Source organism: Microcaecilia unicolor, chromosome 2, assembly GCF_901765095.1.
Source record: "Microcaecilia unicolor chromosome 2, aMicUni1.1, whole genome shotgun sequence".
In the NCBI taxonomy this organism is placed as follows: Eukaryota; Metazoa; Chordata; class Amphibia; order Gymnophiona; family Siphonopidae; genus Microcaecilia; species Microcaecilia unicolor.
Window position 1 is genome coordinate 443,191,853 of NC_044032.1, and position 17,246 is coordinate 443,209,098.

At 46.3% G+C, this 17,246-nt stretch overlaps 1 protein-coding gene across 1 annotated transcript in view; it reads left to right on the top strand.

Moving 5' to 3' along the window:
- Positions 1–7,100: 7,100 nt before the first annotated feature.
- DQX1 (DEAQ-box RNA dependent ATPase 1) overlaps positions 7,101–17,246 on the top strand; it is a 128,324-nt gene continuing 118,178 nt past the window's right edge. Inside the window, exon 1 of the mRNA XM_030190878.1 lies at positions 7,101–7,292. The gene's annotated coding sequence lies outside the window, so the exon portion shown is untranslated. The remainder of the gene's footprint in view (positions 7,293–17,246) is intronic.

Consider the following 17,246-nt stretch of genomic DNA (forward strand, 5'->3'; position numbering starts at 1 on the left):
ACCACCTCCCGTGGGAGGGCATTCCACGTATCCACCACCCTCTCCGTGAAAAAATACTTCTTGACATTACTCCTTAGTCTGCCCCCCTTCAACCTCAATTCATGTCCTCTAGTTCTACCACTTTCCCGTCTCCGGAAAAGGTTCGAAGGTAAAATTATGTATCATACCTGATAATTTTCTTTCCATTAATCATAGCTGATCAATCCATAGACTGGTGGGTTGTGTCCATCTACCAGCAGGTGGAGATAGAGAGCAAACTTTTGCCTCCCTATATGTGGTCATGTGCTGCCGGAAACTCCTCAGTATGTCGATATCAAAGCTCCATCCGCAGGACTCAGCACTTAGAGAATTACACCCACGAAGGGACACTCTGCCCAGCTCACCACCACCGAAACGGGGGAGGGGAATTAACCCAGCTCATCCCCACACAAGTGGGGGAGGGGGATCCGTCCAGCTCATCCCCGCGGAGCGGGGGAGGGACACCACACCCGCCGATGCGGGGGGATCTGGCTTATCCTGCAACCGCAACCGCGGGAGGAGCTGACTGACCCTAACACCGCCGAAGCGGGAGGGGTACAAAGCTGCCCTACAACCGCACGAAGCGGGAGGGAGTGCCGGCAGAATTTTAAGTCTCAATCCAGCCCCGTAAAACGGAGGGGAGAGGAATGCAGCAGCTCACTGTAACACAAACTCGTCTCAACTCTTGAAGAATCCAAGTGAAAAAACTTGAACACGAAGTCTTTCTGAAGTAACTGAAGACTAAACTTGAACCTGAAATGCAACCAGAATAAAAACAGTACAGATATCTGGGAGGGGCTATGGATTGATCAGCTATGATTAATGGAAAGAAAATTATCAGGTATGATACATAATTTTACCTTCCATATCATCATGCTGATCAATCCATAGACTGGTGGGATGTACCGAAGCAGTACTCACCCAGGGCGGGACATTGAAATCCCTGAACTCAACACTGAATCTCCAAACCGGGCCTCCGCCCGTGCCGCCACAGTCAAGCGGTAATGCTTGGAGAATGTATGGGCCGATGCCCAAGTTGCCGCCTTGCATATCTCTTCCAAGGAGACAGACCCGGCCTCTGCCATCGAGGCCGCCTGAGCTCTAGTGGAGTGAGCCTTCAGCTGTATAGGCGGCACCTTCCCCGCGGCCACATAAGCCACTGCAATGGCTTCCTTGACCCATCTTGCCACTGTAGGCTTAGCAGCCTGCAGACCCTTACGAGGACCTGCAAACAGGACAAACAGATGATCCGATTTCCGGAAATCATTGGTCACTTCCAAGTATCTGATGATGACTCGTCTCACATCCAGATATTTAAGAGCAGAGTACTCCTCTGGGTAGTCCTCCCTACGAAAGGAAGGGAGACAGAGCTGCTGATTCACATGGAAGCGAGAAACAATCTTGGGCAGGAAGGAAGGCACTGTGTGAATAGACACTCCTGCCTCAGTGAACTGCAGAAAGGGCTCTCGACATGAGAGTGCCTGGAGCTCGGAAACTCTTCTGGCTGAAGTGATAGCCACCAAAAAGACTGCTTTCAACGTCAGGTCTTTCAGAGATGCCCTCAACAAGGGTTCAAAAGGCGGCTTCTGTAATGCTCTTAGCACCAGGTTGAAATTCCACGCAGGCACCACTGAGTGCAGAGGAGGGCGCAGGTGCTTAACTCCCTTGAGAAAACGCACCACATCTGGCTGCGAAGCCAGGGAAGCACCCTTCAGGCGGCCCCTGAAGCAAGCCAGGGCCGCTACCTGGACTTTAAGGGAACTGAGCGACAGGCCTTTCTCCAGACCTTCTTGCAGGAATGCCAACCCTGAAGAAATTGGAGCAGAGAATGGAGAAAATGAGCCTGCTTCACCACGCTGCAAAGGTACGCCAAACCCTTGCGTAAGCAGTAAAAGTAGAGCGCTTCCTTGCTCTCAGCATAGTGGCGATGACCTTGACCGAGAAGTCCTTCTTCCTCAGACGCTGCCGCTCAATAGCCAGGCCGTAAGACCAAAGGGGGAGGGATCCTCCATCACCATTGGGACCCTTATGCAACAGGCCCTGCTCCACTGGCAGCCGCAGAGGATGGTCCACTGAGAGCCTGATCAAGTCCGCATACCAGGGACGTCTGGGCCAGTCTGGACCCACCAGGATTATCCGGCCTGGATGCTTTGCCACCTGGTCTAGCACCCTGCCCAACATGGGCCAGGGCGGGAACACATAGAGAAGCTCTTGTGCCGGCCACTGTTGGAGAAGAGCATCTACTCCCAGGGAGCGAGGGTCCCGTCCTCTGCTGAAAAAGCGCGGCACTTGGCAATTGGCCGATGACGCCATCAGGTCTAGGCTCGGCTGGCCCCAGCGCTTCGTGATGCCCAAGAACGCCTGAGCAAATAGCTGCCACTCTCTGGGCTCCAAGGTATGGCGACTGAGAAAGTCCGCCTTGACATTCATGACTCCGGCAAAGAGAGCCGCTGACAGCTGTGCCAGGTTCACTTCCGCCCACTGGCATAGATTCATGGCCTCCTTGGCTAGAGGGGCGCTCTTGGTACCTCCCTGGCAGTTGACATAGGCCACAGCCGTGGCATTGTCCGACAGGACCCGTACTGGCTTCAACACCAGTACCGGGATGAACTCCAACAGCACCAACCGAATGGCTCTGAGTTCCAGGAGGTTGATAGACCACTTTGCCTCTGCAGGAGACCAGAGCCCCTGCGCTGTCCTTCCCAAGCAGTGGGCTCCCCAGCCCATCAAAGAGGCGTCTGTCGTGACGACAATCCACTCTGGGGTCACCAGAGGCATTCCCGCAGACAACTTGTCTGTCTGCGTCCACCAGCTCAGCGCCTTGCGCACTGCTGGGTCCAAGGGAAGGCGCACCGCATAATCCTCCGACATCGGAGTCCAGCGCAGCAGCAGAGATTGTTGTAGTGGTCTCATATGAGCCCTGGCTCAGGGCACTACATCCATCGTGGCCGTCATAGAGCCCAACAGCTGCACATAGTCCCAAGCCCGAATAGGAGAGGCTACTAGGAACTAGTCCACCTGAGCCTGAAGCTTGACAATCCGATTGTCTGGCAGGAACACTCTGCCCACTTGGGTGTCGAAACGAACTCCCAGATACTCCAGGGACTGAGTCGGGCGCAGCTGGCTTTTCTCCCAGTTGATGATCCACCTCAGGGAGCTCAAAAGAGCAACCACCCCGGTTCACAGCTTTGCAGCACTCTGCATAAGAGGGGGCTTGGATCAACCAGTCGTCCAGATAAGGATGGACTTGAACTCCTTCCTTCCTCAGGAAGGCCGCGATGACCACCATTACTTTGGAGAAGGTCCGCGGAGCAGTAGCCAACCCGAACGGGAGGGCTCTGAACTGGAAGTGTCGGCCCAGTACTGCAAAACACAGAAAGCGTTGATGAGGAGGCCAGATTGGAATATGCAAGTACGCTTCCTTGATGTCCAAGGATGCCAGGAACTCTACTGCCTTCACTGCCGCTATAACAGAGCGGAGGGTCTCCATGCGAAAGTGCTGAACTTTCAAGGCCCAATGGACCCCTTGAGGTCGAGGATAGGCCATACAGAACCTCCTTTCTTTGGAATCACAAAGAAAATGGAGTAACGTCCCTTGCCAAACTGATTTTCTGGCACCGGAACGACCGCCCCCAGGCGGATCAGATTGTCCAAGGTCTGCTGCACTGCCACAGCTTTGACCGGAGACTTGCAGGGAGAGAGTACAAACCCGTCTTTTAAGGGTCGGCAGAACTCTAGCTTGTAGCCGTCTCTGATGACTTCCAGCACCCAAGCGTCTGAAGTTATTGTGGTCCACTCGCCCATAAACGAGGACAGCCGTCCTCCAATCTGCACTGGGGCGTGGACCAAGGCCCCGTCATTGGGTACGAGACCCTGGGGGAGGACCGGAGGGAGCACCTCCGGGACGGCGGTCTCTGCGAAAGGAATGCTGCTTGGGGGAGAAGTTCCTCTTGAAGGAAGAGGGGGCAGAGGAGCCCGACCTGCCCGGGCGGTACCGACGGGCTTCCTGAAACCGTCCTCTGGAGGTACCAGGGCGAGTACTAGCCCGAGCCCTGACCTCTGGTAACTTCTTGCCCTTAGACGTGCCGAGATCGGTCACGATCTTGTCCAGCTCGACCCCAAAGAGCAGCTTGCCTTTAAAAGGCAATCTAGCCAAGCGGGATTTAGAGGCGTGGTCAGCAGACCAATGCTTCAGCCAAAGCCACCGCCGCGCAGAGATTGTCTGAGCCATGCCTTTAGCTGAGGCTCTCAAGACATCATACAGCAAGTCTGCCAAATAGGCTAAGCCCGATTCCAGGGCCGGCCAATCAGCCCTCAAGGAATGATCCGAGGGGGAAGCCCGCTGCACCATAGTCAGGCACGCCCTGGCCACCTAGGAGCCGCAAACTGAGGCCTGCAAACTTAAAGCAGCCGCCTCAAAGGACGACCTTAAGGCCGCCTCCAATCTTCTGTCTTGGGCGTTCTTTAGGGCCGTGCCACCTTCCACTGGCAACGCCGTTTCTTAGTCACCGCAGTGATTAAAGAATCCACGGTAGACCACAGAAAGGCCTCACGTTCACTTTCAGGCAAAGGATAGAGGCGGGACATAGCCCTAGCCACTTTAAGGCTCGCTTCCGGGACATCCCATTGAGCCGAAATTAAGGTGTGCATGGCATCATGCACGTGGAAGGTTCTAGGCGGGCGTTTCGTCCCCAGCATAATGGCAGAGCCAACAGGGGCTGAGGGAGAGATGTCCTCCGGAGAGGAAATCTTCAAAATGCCCATGGCCTGCACTAACAGGTTGGGCAAATCCTCTGAGCTAAAGAGCCGCGCTGCAGAGGGGTCATCCGCTCCATCCGAGCGGGGATCCGTCTCCTCCAAGGAATCCGCAAAGGACCGTTGGGAGAACTCAGATACGCTGCCCTCATCTACATCGGAGGAGACAAAGTCCTCCAAGGCCTGGGAATCAACCCGAGGGCGTTTACCTCTGGGAACCTCAACCTCTTTACCAGACGAGGGAGCAGGGGCAGCGTTTTGCATAAGGAAGGCCTGATGCAGCAGCAAAACAAACTCGGGGGAGAAACCCCCCAGACTGTGCACTTCCGCAGCCTGGGCAACAGCCCTAGACGCACCCTCAACCGGCGCTCGCAAGAGCGGGGGAGAGACATGCTGCGCATCCAAAATGGCGTCCGGCGCGACACTCCGCGAAGGAGCCGCGCGGGAAGAGCGGCACTTAACTTTAGCCGCTTTGGTGCCGTCGCCCAAATTAAGGGCGTTCATGGCATTAATGTCTCCTACCTCAAGGGCGGCCCAAGAAGAAGCCGTCCGAGCCGCGTGGCCGGCCAAGATGGCAGAGGCGAGCAGCGGGGGATGGGCGTTTATGGCGGGAAAAACCGCCACGCCGGAGGAAGGACCGGGACACTCATCGATCACGAAACTGCCACCCAACAAGGGCGAATCAGGCTTTAAGACCCCCGCATCCCCTCTAGAAGCGCCCAAGCGATCCGGGGAGCGACTCTTTGTGCCCTCGCCCTCCGACGCCATATGCCACGTGGAGATCAATCGGGGAACCCCCTGCCCGCTATAAAAAGGTAAAAATTACCTGCTTTCCGCTCCGAGCTGTAACGACCTGGTGTCCCAGTGAGTAGCTGCAATAAACGTTTAAATAAACGTCGAAATAAACGCCTTTAAGGACGTTCAAAATTTTTTTTTTTTTTTAAACGGAGCCAGCGGGAGGGGGGAGAAAGGGAGGGACCTGGCACCACCAGGTTTGCACTTGCTCTGAAAGAGCCCTCAACCCCAGGCACTCAACAAAACCTAAAAATTAGGCTTGGAGGCCTAGCCAGAGCTGCTGCTGTGTGTGACCACCACCTGCTGAGATAGAGAACATACTGGGGAGTTTCCGGCAGCACATGACCACATATAGGGAGGCAAAAGTTTGCTCTCTATCTCCACCTGCTGGTAGATGGACACAACCCACCAGTCTATGGATTGATCAGCATGATGATATGGAATGCGGATTAATACCGTTCAAATATTTGAATATCTGTATCATGTGACCCCAATTATGTCTTTTACCTTCCACCTTGTAAGACCTGCCAATCCAACTGAAACAGCTTGCTTTAGGCTTGTTACAGATGGATCAACAATAAAGAACTACAATGCAGATGCAGCAACTAATAGGTTTGCTTGCTTTGTTTTGAGTGAATGGCAATGACAGCTGCGCAGGGGAGTGGAAATAGAGATTAACCAAATTGGCTTCCTTGCTTACAGTGGACTAGATAGGCTCACTTCTACTCTTGTCTATTAAACCTCCTTGCAGCAGCTCATAGGTTTGCTTGCTTTGTTTTGAATGAACAGCAATGACGGCTGCAAGGGGGGGGGGGGGGGGTGGAAACAGAGATGAACCAAATTGGCTTCCTTGCTTACAGTGGACTAGATAGGCTCACTTCCACTCCAGTCTATTGCACCTCTTTGTTTAACCTTCTAAAAGATTTGTGCAGCGCTGGGCTATGGTGATCGCTGCATACTGTAAGCAGTAGCGGCCATGAAAACAAAAAACCGCTCCTTCTGTGATTAAACCTTATTTTTGTAGCGCTACAGAAATGCTAAGTAGTAGTAGTTTTAAGCTTGAGAACGACCGATCCGCTAAGTTACGCCCCCTGTGACGTTATGTACCGTCTCACGGAGGATCGCAACTTTTAAGGAGGACAAGATTGGTAAGGTAATAGGAGGATCCCGGGAGAATAATCCTCAGCGTTAACTACATCAGCTGTCTTCTTCTAAAAACATTTATTTTGGAGGATATATGTACAATGTCCACATGTAAACGACCTGGCAAAGAAAAAAATTAACTTTTAAAGGTTTTTAAATCGAATCCGCGAGGATCCCGTTGTATCCGTTTTTTTACCTTTTGCCACCAGGGAGGTAGGGTAGGCGATTTTAGGAAGTGACCACCAGAATGAGGCTTGGAATAATAAGAGATGTTATTGGAGCACCAGAATGACGCTTGGAACGACTGCGAGATGCTATTGGAGCACCAGAATAAAGCTTGCAATACAGAGAGAGAGAGAGAGAGAGAGAGAGAGAGAGACGGCCGGAAGTGGAACACCTGGAGGAATACCGCAAGAAAGAAGTAGCCCAAAAAATCCACAACCTGGCAACGCCAAAAATTTCCTGCCACTGGCCTTCAAAAGTTGCCCAATTTAGTGGGAAACCTACTCAACTGGCAACACTGCTTTCGACATTGAGACGGACACTCTTAAATCTGCGCGAGGACACACCGGCGTTGCCAAGTGAGTGATTTTCTCTGCGCTGTTGTTGTAAACAGATAGTTCCATATCTACGAAGGGGAAGGTTGATTCTTTTGGGACTTTTACCCTATTGCATACAGGGAAATGTAGACGCGCTTTCCTTAAAGAAACCACCTCCTATATCTGTATTCAAGAGTGCAAAACTCAGGATTGATTTATTTTGTTTCTTTTGACGTGGAGGTTAAAGAAATGTTATAATTTGGCGTGGTCTTCTGCACTGAAGTATTTTACCCACACTCATATATATTACCTATATATGTTGGGGGGGGGGGGAGTGGAACATATTTTGACTGGGGGAAGGGAGCTAACTAATTAATCTCCAGTCTGTCCCCCAAAGCTCTCTTATTGCTAATGTTATGTAGGTATAAAAGTTGATTGGGCTGTGGCTTACTCCATTCCACTGCCTCTGCTATATGGCACACAAAAGTTAAGACCTCTGAAAGTTGACAGCAAGTGTTTTGTCAGCTTTTGAACCTGCTGTACGGTGGGAAAATGTGGGATACAAATGCAATAAATAAATATTAAATAACTTACCAAGATCAAAAGGATCTGTCAGGTTTGAGTCATGAGCTTTTTTGACTTACTGAGTTTCAGAACAAGAAAGACTGGAAAAATCCAGAGTGCTGAGTTGTCTAGGTGCCTAAAAATTGGTGACTGGCACTACTTCCCACAACTGAAGAGCTTCTTCTGAAGCTGGAAATTTACTGTAAGGATACATTATATGACAGACTGAAAGGCCAGAATGTGGAGGCTGGGGGTATGAATATAAGGAGAGAAAATGTAAGTGTGGAGAGCAGTGGTGTAAGTTCTAATGTGTGTCTTCCAACCAGATTTGCTGAGGGCTCTCATCTCCCCACCCCCCAAGAAAAAAATTATTGGGCCTGATATTCAAAAAGATTTAACTGGGCAGGAGAGACGCCTGCATGGTTAAATCTCACTGAACAGATCAGGAGGGGATATTGAGCAGCACATAACCTGGGCAGTGCTATTGGATATCCCCTCTGAACTGTCTGGACAGTACCAGGGAAGTCTGGGAGCGGAGCGTGGGCAGAGCTGGTAGTTATGCAAGCACTGATGATATTCGGTGCCAGCATAGCTAACCAAGCAAGTAGGACTGAGTAAATGGCTAACTGGCTAAAGGTATGGATGCATAATTGAATATTGGCCGTACCTGCATAACGTTTGGGTGCTACCACTGACACAGATATTCATTGCTGGTGACTGGATATGACCTGGCACTAGATATGAGGCTAAGGGGGTCTTTTACTAAGGCAAGCTCAAGTTTTTGGAGCGCGCTAAAATTGTGGGCGTGCTAAAACCATGAGCACGCCTTAGTAAAAAGACCCCTTACGTTAGCTGGTGGCAGTTAATACTGACTGATGCTGGTTTAGTATTGCAAGCAGCAAAAAAACTGCAGAGGTGGTCCAGGGAAGAAGACAGTCGTAGGTTCACCAGATGCAATTTTATTGTGCAGTGACCCGACTTGCCAGGTTTCAGCACAATGTGTTTGTATGGGTTGATAAACTCTTCAGTGTAGGAATATGCAAATGGCACATATAAACAAGCTCCCAGTCAAACCACAGAAACTCATGTGTGTGGGTAGCTGTTTGTTGAGATACCGTGGAGTGTTTTTCTCCTGTTGTGTTGGTTTAGTATTGTTCTGTATAAGTTTAGTAGGAGGTGAGCACTTAACTTTAAAAGTATTGCTGTGCCCTACCTTCTGATATCTCTCTTCAGTTAAATTAACTGATTTGTGCCCCTCATTTCCCTCTGCAGTTCAGCTGAAGAACAGTTTAAGCATGCATCCTGCTGCTGGGGCCAAGTCTCGCAGTAAGGGACCTAAAATCATGTAGCTCTTGCTTTGAGATTTGGCCCAGCAGCAGAAGGTGCCATGCTCAGGTGCTTCTCTTGTTCATGTGTGGGAAATGGGGTTAGGTCAGGGGTAGGCAACTCTGGTCCTCGAGAGCCGCAGGCAGGTCAGGTTTTCAGGATATCCACAATGAATATGCAGGAGATAGATTTGCATCTCCTGCATATTCATTGTGGATATCCTGAAAACCTGACCTGCCTGCGGCTCTCGAGGACCGGAGTTGCCTACCCTGGGGTTAGGTAATTTAATTGAAGAAACTTGTTGGGAGGCAGCATGGAGTCACTAATAAAGATATGTACAAGGTATGCCACATTCTGCCACTGGATTTCCGCACTGGGGGGGGGGGGGTGGGGGGGGGGGGGGGGGGGGGGGGGGGGGGGGGACTGCTTAGATCAGTGGTTTCCAAACCTGGTCCTGGAGGCACCCCAGCCAGTCAAGTTTTCAGGATACCCATAATGAATATTCAGTAGAGAGATTTGTATGCACAGCCTCCCCCTGCATGCAAATCTATCTCATAATATTCATAGTGGATATACTGAAAACTTGACTGGCTGGGTTGCCTCCATGACCAGGTTTGGGAACCACTTGCTTAGATGGTGTTTGCTCACCACCAGTGGTGTAAAAAAATTCAGTGCAGAAAGAAAAAGATCATTTATTTTTTTTATTTATTTTATTGGGATTTATTAACTGCCTTTATGAAGAGATTCACTCAAGGCAGTGCACAGTAGGTGAACTTTAACATCAAACTTATTTTGTTAACAGCATAACAATAGTAAGGACAACCTGAAAACAGGAAATTGAAACCTAATTGAAACCATGAAGCAGGATCAAAAATATATGCATTTAACAGCCCTCCTGGCTCATACAAATTTTGAATGGCACCTAAATTGGCACTTGATTCTACATCATTAAACTGGCACAGAACATGGACTGGCTTGCTGGCTCAGTGGTAATCTTGTGCACTTCCAAATGGATGGGTTCTGATGTAGTTCCCCACTGTGTTTTCAGAAATCAGATCAAGGCTCAGATCTGAACTTAGCACGTTTATTAGCACATATAGAGGCTCACTTTCAAAGACTTAGACTTTAAAACTTCCGTAGGTACTATATAACTTTGTAAGTCTAAATGCTTTGAAAATGAGCCCCATAGTAACCTATATCTATGTGCTTTGAAAATGAGGACCATAGCTTCCAGTCAGTACAGTTGCCCTTATGTTTCCTTAGTCTGCTTGGGTGTATGTGGATCCTAAACCACTATTGTTTGTACTTTTGTTGTGATCTGCTCAGTATGTAAGATTGGTGTTTTATAAATTATGATGATGATGGTATGAAATGGTCCCTAGCAGTTTAGTGGTGCCATCCCCTAAACCTGAAGTAGAGTTTAAACAGGATTCAATTAATAGGATGCACAAACAAATCCGTGTAAGGATCACTGGGCATGCATCACATGGTCATTGCACTCAGTTCACATTTCTAAATCAGGGCTGGGGATGTTACGGATGAAACGTTTACAGCCCTGTTTATAGAAGGAGTCATCCTTATTGCTTAAAGGTGACACCATGTGGCCAGATTCAGGGCTGATGAGTTGAAAGTTTCAGAAGGAGGCTTGGTTCATGGCCCAGCATATTTACTGATGATATTAGTGCTCACTTGTACTAAGCTGTAAAAATATTCACAGATTACTGTTTTTATGAAATTTAGTGATGGGATGTAAATGAGTTGTAGCTTGTATGTATTCTCTAGCTACATGTCTCAAACTTTTTGTTTGTTGCTTCTGATGAGAACTTCCTGGCTGTGGCAACAAATGGAAAATTTGTAAAAATATAGCTAATTTCACACAGGAGGTAAAATATAGAGAGTCCTGGTGCTTCTGCAACTCCCCAGGACACATCTTCCCCTGAGCTTCCAATTCTAGAGGGTCAACAGTCTTCACCATCTCCCTTCCTAGTCTGATGTGGACTATAAATGATACAAAAAGGGTCCCCATTAGAACCTTTGATCTCCCTTTGGTGGGCTGCACTCCCCCCCCCCCCCCCCACTCCCATTCTGATGTCTCTTCCCTGCCAAAATGCTACCCATTAAATAAAATAATCTGAGGGCTGTCTCCATCCCTGTTCCTTCCCTCCTCAACCCCATTTTGCCTCAAGGGGTGATAGAGGCAGGAATGATACCTATTTGTTTTTGCTCTAGCTGCTGCCTCTTCTAAAGTTTTGAGTTAGTCCCTTATTTGTCTGTCTGACCCCCGCTGGGGGGGGGGGGGGGGGTCAAGTGGCACCATTTTAGAGGTAGTTGCTGGAGCAGGAGCAAGTAGGGATAATTCCTGCCCCGTCACCCCTCCCCCAGACCCCTTGGGTGTGATGGGGTCCTGGCTGGGTGAAGGATAGGTGTCAGGCCTCAGATTATTTTAAGGGTCAGAGCTTTGGTGGGGTTGGGTGCTGCTGGTTCACCTGGGATGGAGACCCTCAGGAGAGTTGTAGGGGGCTTCTGAAGTGAGCCATTAGGGCTTTTTTTTTGTATATTCTACTGCTAGTGTGCAGTCTTTTAAGTTTAGTTTTTTGGTGGAAATGTGGCCATGAAGCTTTAACATGCTCATTTTCCAAAAAATCCCCCATTTAAATGAGCTGCCTTGTATGATTTTGTAGTAATTCATGAGAAATTTCATAAACTTTCATGTGAAGTGTATTTTACAGCCATTTGGCACTTTAGTACATGAGGGCTTAGGTATCCTGGGTGGGATATGAAATAGGGAAAAATCCCAAGTTAGTTATGAATGAAGGCGCATAGTGCTGGATCCCAGCCTTGATTTGCAGAGTTGGGCCTATAAAGCATTAGAAAGGAACTTCATGGTCCAAAAAAGACAGATTAGAGTGGTTTAAGATGCAAAGATCTGAAGATTAAAGGCAAGTGATGTTTAACTGTGGTTCTTTTGGAGGGGACAGCTCCTAAGGGAAGAGGTTGCATAGCAGTGGTATGGAGCTCTGCTTCTTAGGCACCTGGAGCTAAGGGATTCAGAAGTAGTTCATTGGGAGTTCTGTTGGAACTAGTGTTCCTGTGGATCCTAGATTTAGTGTCTGTAGCCCAAAGAAGTGTGGGAAGGGGATTATGAGGGCAGAGGCCCTAAATGCCAGTGGTTCTGCTTGTGTTTTTCTGTTGAAGTGTATACTTCACTCTTTCCCATCATTTTGAGTTAGTAGTATATGGTGATGGTTACCTAGTTAACTTCTCCTTACCTCCTACTTACTGTTGAAACCTTTCTTGGGTTCTGTATGTTTAGGAAATCTGCTTTAATTTAAACTAATCAGATAAAACTTTCAGCAGCAGAAATATTGTAAACTACAAGAAATAAAACTATACTAAGCATATAGCACACGTTAGCAGCAGTACTGGAAACAGTGGGAACTTTTTTTTTTTTCCTCTTGTTTAAATCCCTGTGGTCTTTCTTGACTGTAGTGACTGCTGTGGTAATTATTTAAGTGAAAAGATATACATCAACAAAGTGTATAAGCTTTTTGGGGCAAGAGGAAGCATTTATTCTGAAGGGTAGGGAAAATGGAGTAGGATGAGGGAGAGTATTTACTGATTTACAGAACATGATCTGTCAATCATAAAAGCCAAGAATACTTTGTGATGCTCATGCAATCAGGGTTAAAGATTCACAGTAACACTCTACAAGCTGTAATTTACAGGGATCTGGCCAGTGGATTAGAATTTTATAGTGCCTGAATATATTCTGAATGACTAAGCATTCTGATGCTCTTGCTAGTTGCTGAAAAATTTTTTTTTTACCGTTATTCATTGTTTACTTTCATCTGTAGCATGAAAATCTCCAGAGGCAGAATTGCCTGGTTGCCCTGGAGACTCATCTATAGGATATGTTTTTCCCTCTCAATGCTTGCTTCTTTTCAGTGTGTCCTTTTTCAGAAGGACCAGATGCACTATTGATATAGTTGCAGTGTGAAAGAATTTTCTTGTAGCAGAACAGAAAGAAAGGGAATTATTTAATTTTAGTAGCAGCTTGCATAGATGATAGCCTTAATTCTGTATGTACATTCTGGAAGTTTGAGCAACATGTTTCTTCAGAGGCAGATGTAATAAGGAGCACTTCGTTTTATACACATTTTTGTGTGTACAGTGGAACCCTGATGTAATGCTGTGATTAGGGTCCACGAAATACCGCGTGAAATATGGGGTCAATAGAACCAATTGAACCAAACATTGATCTGTTACAAAAGGAGCTGTATGACATCAGAGCCGGGTAAAATAGAGGAAACTATTTATTATAAAGAATAAAATTATGGAACACACACAAAAAATAGTTTAATGGGATAGAATCCTGGGATAGAATCTGCATGGTTTCAGCCAAGTCTTGCCTCACCAATTTGTTTCATTTCTTTGAAGGCGTGAATAAACATGTTGATAAAGGTGAGCCGGATGATATAGTGTATCTAGAGTTTCAGAAAGCTTTTAAAAATGTTCCTTATAAGAAACTCCTGAAAAAATTAAAAAGATATGGGATCAGAGGCAATGTTCTGTTTTGAATTAGGAATTTGTTATTGGGTAGAAAAGAGAGGGTAGGGTTAAATGGCCATTTTTCTCAGTGGAGGAGGGTGAATAGTGGAGTGCAGCAAGGATCTGTACTGGGACAAGTGCTATTTAACATATTTATAAATGATTTGGAAAATGGAATGGGTGTGGTGATTAAATTTGCAGATGACACAAAACTATTCAAAGTTGTCAAAACAAATGCGGATTGTGAAAAATTGCAGGAAGACATTAAGAAACTGGAATACTGGGCATCCAAATGGCACATGAAATTTAATGTGGACAAATGCAAAGTGGAAGAATAATCTGAATCATTGTTAGCTGTTGCTAGGGTCCACCTTAGGAGTCAGCACTCAAGAAAAAGATGTAGGTGTTATTGTAGACAATATGCGCAGTGTGTAGCAGCATGCAAAAAAGCAAACATGATGCTTGGAATTATTAGGAAATGGATGCAAAATAAGACCAAAAATATTATAATGCTTCTATCGCTTCATGCTGGACCTTACCTTGAGTCTTGTGTTCAGTTCTGTATAACAAAATAGATATAGTGGAATTAGAAAAGGTTCAAAGAAGAGTGACCATATGAGGAAAGGCTAAAGAGGTTGGGGCTCTTCAACTTGGAAAAGAGACGGCTGAGGGGGGATATGATTTGAGGTTTGTAAAATTCTGGATGGTGTAGAACAAATAGCTTTTTACTCTTTCTAAAGGCGCAAAGACCAGGGGACAATCAATGAAATTACATGGAAATGCTTTTAAAACAAATAGGAGGAAATACTTTTTCACTCAAAGAATAGTTAAGCTCTGGAACGTTCTACTGCTGGAGGATGTGGTAACAGCGGTTAGCATATCTGGGTTTAAAAAAGGTTTGGAGAAGTTCCTGGAGGAAAAGTCCATAGTCTTTTATTGAGATGGACATGGAGGAAGCTACTGCTTGCCCTGGGATTGGTACCATGGAATGTTGCGACTAATTGGGTTTCTGCCAGGTACTTGTGACCTGGATTGACCACTGTTGGAAGCAGGATACTGGGCTAGATGAACCATTGGTCTGACCCATTATGACTATTTTTATGTTCTTATTATAATGTATGTTTTTATTCTCCAAGGGCAAGAAGGCTGTACATATTCTTTCACGTAGGTGATGTCATCTGACGGCGCCTGGTGTAGATGTTGACTAGCGAGTAGATGTTAGTAGAAATTTCTAGAAGTGTCCTACTGTTAATGAGTGGGTGCTTTCCTGCTTGACGTGTGAGCGTGGGTCCCTTTCTTTTTTGAAGTGGATATTGGGCGAGCTCCTCATCAATGGTGGATATTATAGGCGCCAACCACGTACTGTTATTCCCATAGAAAACAAAGAAGGTTGAATCTGAAGTCTTTTCCTCCTTTATAATATCAGTAGTGCATAAATAAGAGGTTTATTTGCTATCTTAGTAACCTTAGCAACTGTTCTACTTCCTCACACCTAATTCAGTCCAACTGCAGTGCTACCTCTCCAGCAGGCAAGAACAGAGAATAACTTTCTTTTAGAACAGTTGAAGCCTAGTTACTGTCCTTTTTATACTCTAAGTTTCTACTTCTAGAGAAATTTTCAGTTTAAAACTATAGGGGAAAGGGATTATACACTATGGAAAGGGATTATACACTATGGAAACTAATAATACTTGCTTCCCTCTCTTTTATATTTTTATTTTCTTTCTAAGACTGAACTGGGCCTTCTGTGCCTTCTAGAGACTATCTGTTAATGCTGTGGCAAACACTTCAAGTTTTAAAACTATGGGGAAAAGGGTATGGAGACTAGCTAATAAAGTTTGCTTGCTTTGTTTTTATTTTTTAAATTCTAACTGTGTCTTATCAGTATCTTACATTTCCTCTTTTAAACTCTAATCTTTAAGCTGTGGCATAAACTTCAAGTTTTTAAACTATGGGAAAAGGGATAGGAGAGGAGGCATTGGCAGATAGAGAAATAGAGATGGAAGGCTGTGAGGTGGTGTGGGGAAAAGTCTGAGTAAGGAGGAGAATTTCTAAATAATGAGAAGAGGGAGGACTGGGAAGTCTCAGTAGAGAAGGAGGCAGGGAAGTGGAAGGATAAAAATAGAGAAGAAGGGGGAGAGAGCCAGGTAGTCTGGCAATGAAGGGAGAGACAGGGTTGGAAAAGAGAAGAAAATGAGATTAAATATCTTGAGAGACAATAAGGGAGAAATGGATGAAAGAGGAGATGAGTGAGACCCTGCATCTAATGGTGAAGATTCTCATTTTATACTCTTGCAGGGTAAAACTGCCCTGTTAGTAGCATAAAGGGATAAAGCCTACTACTATTTAGCATTTCTATAGCGCTACAAGGCGTACGCAGCACTGCACAAACATAGAAGAAAGACAGTCCCTGCTCAAAGAGCTTACAATTTAATAGACAAAAAATAAAGTAATCAAATCAATTAATGTGTACAGGAAGGAGGAGAGGAGGGTTGGTGGAGGCGAGTGGTTACGAGTCAAAAGCAATGTTAAAGAAGCCTAAGATTGTTGTTCCTGGGTACCCAATTAGGATGTGCCCATGGAGGAATTAGATGAGTCGCTTAGATAATTTATGGTCCTAGTCTTGGAGAGAGAATTTGATTTACTTTGCATTTTTTCTGCCTCTCTGTAGCAAGTGCCCACCTGCACCCAGCAGACTAAGGCCTTGTTAGGGCTGGGCCCTGAAAAATCACTCTGATCTTAGAGCAAAGTAAAAAGAGGTTATTCACTGGAAAGGAAGTCTTTGAATGCTTCATTTCTGGCCTTTCAAGAAGTAGACTGAGCTCTGATGAGAAAAGAGAGCTTTATATCCTGTGCTCCCTCCCCTACAACTACAGAGGTGAAAGGATGAAGAGCAAACAGCATATACCTTGAGCAGTGGCCAGGGATGCAAGAACTCTTGTGTGTAGGAGAAATAGTTGGTAAAAGAGAGAAGCTTTCCAGAGGAACTAGAAGAGGAGGAACCTTAGGCTAGGTGTGTTTGAATAAATAGCTCCTATCCATCACTCCAGTCTGCCCTTTGTACTGTAGGTTGGTCTGATGTTAATCATTAAAATGGGAGTTTGCAGTATTCTTCATCTTGTGCTGTGGAGTTATTTACAAGGACCACCTCCTTGAGGAGGAGCCTACATTGTTTTTTGTCTGCCTAGCCACCCACTGCAAAAATGGTGCCCACTGACTTGGAGTGGATTAGCAGGAGAAAGGGTGTCTGGCGGTGTGGTATAGGCAGTGGTGTGCAGGTAAATGTTTAACAGGCTCTCTCTAAAAAAAATTAAAAACATAAAAACCACCTGTAGATTTTACACCAGTAGTATTACCAGTAAAAACCACCAGTAGTATTATACATTCTACTGGTGCAAATGATATGTGCAGGCAGCAACAAATTTACAATTAATATTAAAACACACAATATTCTTTACTGTAAATTCCCAAATGGCCAATTGATTTTTGTAAAATGCTTTGGTTGATTTTTGCCACACTCATATCTGTAGCTAACCTATGTTTGCTATTCATCCAAGA